This window comes from Myiozetetes cayanensis, unplaced genomic scaffold, assembly GCF_022539395.1.
Source record: "Myiozetetes cayanensis isolate MyiCay16 unplaced genomic scaffold, myiCay2020 scf5-8, whole genome shotgun sequence".
NCBI lineage: Eukaryota > Metazoa > Chordata > Aves > Passeriformes > Tyrannidae > Myiozetetes > Myiozetetes cayanensis.
The window spans coordinates 52,207,670-52,213,503 of record NW_026087742.1 but is presented as its reverse complement, the minus strand read 5'-3'; the positions used below and the strand labels follow the sequence as shown (position 1 = coordinate 52,213,503).

At 36.3% G+C, this 5,834-nt stretch overlaps 1 non-coding gene across 1 annotated transcript; it reads left to right on the top strand.

The window, feature by feature from the left end:
- Positions 1 to 5,230: 5,230 nt before the first annotated feature.
- TRNAH-AUG (transfer RNA histidin (anticodon AUG)) lies at positions 5,231 to 5,303 on the top strand. The gene has a single exon. It is a non-coding gene; the product is annotated as a tRNA-His (tRNA).
- Positions 5,304 to 5,834: the final 531 nt, after the last annotated feature.

Here is a 5,834-nt window from a genome sequence, read left to right as displayed (position 1 = left end):
GAGACATAATAACAAATATTTCAGAACAAACCAATTTTTCCTTGCCTATAGCATATGAAGAAAGACACGCAGAAGTAAAATAAACATACATACAAACAAACTATATTCAATTCCCTTCTCTGTCCAGTATACTCATTCCCTTCTCTGTCCAGTATACTCTGGCAGTATACAATTTCAGATGACAATCTACATTGAAGACAGTAATTTATTGTACAGTTATTACATAATTAATAAAATGAGATTTCATAAAATTTCTGGAAAAAAAGGAACAGGCTCTCAGATAGAATTGATATATCTACAGCTCTTCCTGTTTCTGTTGACTGTACCTAGTGCTGTGTTGCATTCCTGCGCTTTTTTTCTCTCAGAATTACAGAAGGGGTCAGGTTGGAAGGAACTACTGTGCCTTGTCTGGTCCAACTTCCCTGCTCAAGCAGTTTTATCCTAGAGCACATGGCACAGGATTGTATCCAGATCGTTCTTGAATATCTCCAGTGAGGGAGACTCTATAGCCTCTCTGGGCAACGTGTTTCAGTCCTTGGTCACCCACACAGTAAAGTTCTTTCTCATATTCAGGTGGAACTTCCTGTGCATCAGTTTCTGCCCATTGCCTCTTGTCCTATTGACTGGCATCACCAAGAAGAGTCTGGGTCCATTCTCTTGGCACTCTCCCTTCAGATACTTACATACATTGATGAGGTCTCCTCTCAGTCATCTCAATGCTGAACTGGCCCAGTTCTCTCAGCCTTTCCTTGTAAGAGCTGCTCCAGTCCCTTAATCAGTGTTATAGCCCTCTGCTGGACCTGCTCCAGGAGCTCCATGTCAGTCTTGTACTGAGGAGCTCAGAACTGGACACAACACTCCGAGTGTGACCTCACCAGGGCTTAGCAGAGGGGCAGGATCACCTCCCTTGACCTGCTGGCAATGCTCTTCCTAATGAATCCCAGGATTCTGTTGGCCTTCTTGGTCACAAGGGAACACTGTTGGCTCATGGACAGCTTGTTGTCCAACATGATGCCCAGGCTATTCTCCTCAGAGCTGTCTTCCAGCAGATTGGCCCCTAGCCTGTACTGGTACTTGGGGTTATTCTTCCTCAGATGCAGGACTCAGCATTTTCCTTTGCTGAATTTCAGACATTTCTTCTCTGCCCCTGTCTCAAGCCTGTTGAAGTCCTTCTGAAGGGCCACACAGCCCTCTGGGGTATCAGCCACTCCTCCCAGATTTGTATTGTGAGTCAACTTGCTGAGGAGGCACTCTATCCCCTCATCCAAGTAACTGATGGACAAGTTAAACAATACTGGGATCTGCCTTTCAGCCAGTTCACAATCTACCTCCTGTCCAATCCTCTAATCCACATTTCTTTAGTTTAACTGTGAGGACGCTGTAAGAGCAGAGCTGATTTCTATGTTCAGTGAAACTTATGGTCATTCTCAGGCTGTTTTATGTTGTATTAGATATTTACTTCTGTAAACCACCCCAAAAGTCAGAGGTAGATGGTAAAATGACAGCGTTCAAATTTTCAAACAAATTGTTCTTATCAAGGAGCATAGTTGCTGTGGGCTTCCTTTATAAACAATGGAGACAAGTGTTGTAGGAGATGAATCAAAACTGTGTCTCTGCTCAAATATCCCACTGAAGAAGTTCATCATACTTTCCTTTGTGTAAGAAAAATAGGGAGGGACATTGTGCTAATTAAAATCTCAGAAATAAGACGCCTAAATTAGATAGTAAATTAGCAATCACTTTTGCACTAGATTTTCATTGGTCATCCTTTCAAATAGGGCTTTCTTTTTGAGGTTGTTGAATCATCATCTGGAGTTCAGAATCCAAGGAAATAATTGCTTCTACAAATTCAGTACTAGGTACAAATATTGACCATTATGATTAGAAATGAGTGCTAGTATTGACTTGCTATAGCCATTTAAAATAGAAGGCCTACTTGCAGTTGAGGAAACTGCTGAAATTGCAACTCTTTGAGACACAGGGTGTCACACCAGTCAAGAAATAAGAACTGATTAATTTCTTGTTCTTGAATAATGGTGAGACGATAATCCAATCCTCTACATTATATTTCTTACTTCTTGCAAAACAGTTGGATTTTTAATTTCCTTTAGTGTCACCTGAAAATAATTCATTATGTTTTTCATATCAACCTAGTTGCACATCAGTGAAATACTTCAGAGATAGTAGTAGGTGTTTGCATGGAAACACTCAGAGAAAAACTGTATGTCACTCCTGCCAAGCAATAGTGTGGTATTATATTCAAGGTAGGAATTTCAAAATAACATCTGAAGGTGCCTGAAATGAATGTTGTAGTGCAATTTAATTTATTTACCAACTTTAAATCATATGCATCAAAAAGAAGAGTAAATAACTAACAAATCAATAACAAAGAAAGTGATAAATTTACTGTGGAGTACAAAACCCATCAACCTCAAATTTGTAAATGACAATTCTGGGCTATAAATATTAAGCTCAAATAGCCAGAACTAACAATATCAGAAAAGTGATTATGACTGACAGTGTGATCAGGAACACTGCAGATCTCATTAGAAATAATAATTTGCATATGCAGTATGTGTTACAAGTCTGTCGCACCTTTCAAATATGAATCTTACATGTGAAATTATATCTTTCAAGGCTATTTTTGTGCTAGTCACATTCTGCCAATATCACATATAACTACATTCAAAGCTAAATTTACTGGCATTTATTTTACTCTTTAGCTCTATTCACATTTCATAAACAGAAAGGCATATAGTTTTAACAACTTGTCCTAGAGGCAAGAGCATAAAGAAGGTCATAAGGAAAACAAAGCATGTTATCTTAAATGAAAATGAAGACAGGGAATTAGGAAATTCTAAAATCTTACAGCTTAAGCTACAACAGAGTGAGGGAACAGGAGAACAAGATGTTCACTTATGTGTTTAAGAAGGGAAGAATCACTTTCTTTTTGAAGGGATTATTTATTTCAGTCTCACAGCTTCTGTGATGCATTGAATGCTTGACATTGTTATAGAAAATCAATGAAATTCAATCTGAGAAAGTTGTGTTGCATGCATTCAAACTTGATGGTTGCATAAATCAGTATTTCTGTTTAAAAAAAAAATCCTTGGCTCAAAAGAAAACCACATTCATTTGTATACCTTTTTACTTCTTTTTTAATGACAAGTGTGATGGATATTTTATTTTTGTTCAGAGGGACTTCAATTACCAGTTGGCATTCAACTGCCCTGTTAAGCTGAGCAATGAATGATATCTCTTTATAAAAATCTGATTAGGAAACCTGCCTTCAAAGCATTTTTACTTACTGAGTTTTTTCACAAAAGGACACTGGGGTGAAAGATATTTATGGTGATAGAAAAAACAACTTAACCTTTTTTTCATTCAGACTAACTAAAGCACTTCCAAGCACAGTTGAAGTATTCCTATTGGCTCTAAAAAATTACAGTATCATAGAATTGCAATGTGATAAAATAATACAGTTTTTCAGATATTGATAATATTCATTAAAATAATTCTTAAGCCAGTGTACTTGATATGTTAGAAACTTGCAAAACAATTAATGTTAAAAGGAAGAGGAAGAGATAAAGGAAATTAATTTAATTTCAGTACACTATATAAAAGCATTGGACCAGATGTTCAGGAAGTGAAACTCATATTTGGTGCTCCCAAAAGTAACACAGTAGTATTTCATATATGTGTATATATATATATATATATGTACACTACTCATTTAAGGGGAGATATTCTAATCTAGTACAAGAAAGTATATAGGATTTTTTTGGATCAGATCAGACCACTGGTACATCAGATTTTCATGATTAAACCAATACCTGAAAATATAGGAAAAATGAAGCATACCTATTGTGACACTGTTATCTGGGGAGCACTGCAATGACATGGGCTAAGAATTGTTTCTCATAATGCAGTGATCATTTACCACCTGCCATAGAAGATTTGGTTAGTCTCTTGTCTCTGTTTTGATTAAAACCATAGAGATTGATTTGCTATTAATGGCCTATAAATTTAATTGAAATATAGTGTCATTCTGGGTAGTTTTCTATTAATGAATAGCCTAAAGGAAATCTAAGCCTCATAATGGTTTAAACAAATTTATGCTATGTAAGGTTTTCTGTCACTTCATCATCATTGTTTCTGTTCACTTTTCAAAAATATCTCAGACTTCCAAATTGCCATCTCTAGTTCCAATTGTCTCATAACTTTTGTCTCTACAAGACTATACAGAGAGAGTACAGCTTATGTTCATAAATTTACCTATTCTTCTATAGGTTTATATAGCCCAAGGCAAGATTATAGATTTGTACTTTGCATTTATCTTTTCAGGTGAAGAAAAATTTATGAACTTTTCATAGCATCTTCAAGTGTTTATTTTAACAAACCATCCCCATAAGCATTGAACATTATATACAGATATTCTTTGGGTTTTTTTATTCCATTGTGAAAATCTGAAACATTTGCCTCAGTCTCCAGCCTGAAGTTCCAGGTGATGCTTTTAACCCAAAAGGAGTATTAACATAACGTTGCATAGCATAGCATAACATAACATAACATAGAGTAACATAATATAACATTACATTACATTACATAATAATAGAAGACATAGTAACAGTAAGCCTCTGACTCTCTGATTATGCAGAAAATTATTACTAAGTAAATTTATAATGTGTAAATGCTCTACTGCAGTAAAATAAATTTAAGTGATGAAAACAGAGTTTTATTTTGTTGCTCAAAAAATAACCACCACACATTGTTGTAGCAACAGCAGTATGTTTCAAATTCAGCATGTGTGAATATTATCAATATCTATTTCCTAGAATATTTTTATTTAATTTTACTTGGTTGATTTTTTTCTCTATTTATTCCCAGATAATTTTACATAATTAGAAGCAGTTAGGTTGCAATTTTTTCTCAGAAACTAATGTGTCTGATCTTGAATTTACAACATCAATTTAGCTGAGAGCTATGGAATAGGTAATAAATTAGCCTATAGAGCAAAGAGCATAGTTGACATCTGCTGCTAACCTATTTGCATCACATTTCTGGAACATATATTCTCAATGTACTGGATTAGAAATTTATAATACTTATCCTGATTATTGAAATAAAAATTTTTGCTAATATATATACTAGCTATGGGGGTTAAAGGAAAACATATGGTTTATTTACTGGGAACTGTGCTTTAGTTAACTAAATAAACCTTTCTTTTGGAGCCCCTGGTGGTCTAGTGGTAAAGGCGCGGCGCTATGACCGCCGAGACCCGGGTTCGATTCCCGGTCAGGGCCACTCCCGGGCAGGTGGGGCTCGTTAGCCCTTAAAGGCAACCCATCTACATCCTAAGGACCTCGCTGTCACTGTCCAAGCTCGCTTGGCCCCGGCAGATGAACCTTAGGATTAAAGGGTGGGCTCAGTTCCGCGCACACTGTGTCTCACCTAAAAAATCCAATGCGCAGGCTGGAAGGTGTAAAGACCTTCCCCGGATCTTCGCTCGCGAAGACTGGCCATTATTATAAACCTTTCTTTTATTTATGTGTACGCAGATTGCTGCATATAAGTGAACTGTTTTTGTAATAATGCCCATGAATATAGGATTGACTTGAGAGACTTCAATAAATGAATCTGAGTTGTGTTAAAGCATTCATAGAAGTTTGGCTTTGCAGATGAAACTAATAGCTCATACTGTAGTGCTAGAAGTCATTTTTGGAACTAGAAGTGGTCTGCTGTGAAAAAGCAACAATGAGTATACCCCAAAGGGTCAGGAGAATTTTAAAGTGAACTTTAATCCTAGTTCAGCTTCCTATTCATTCTTCAGCATT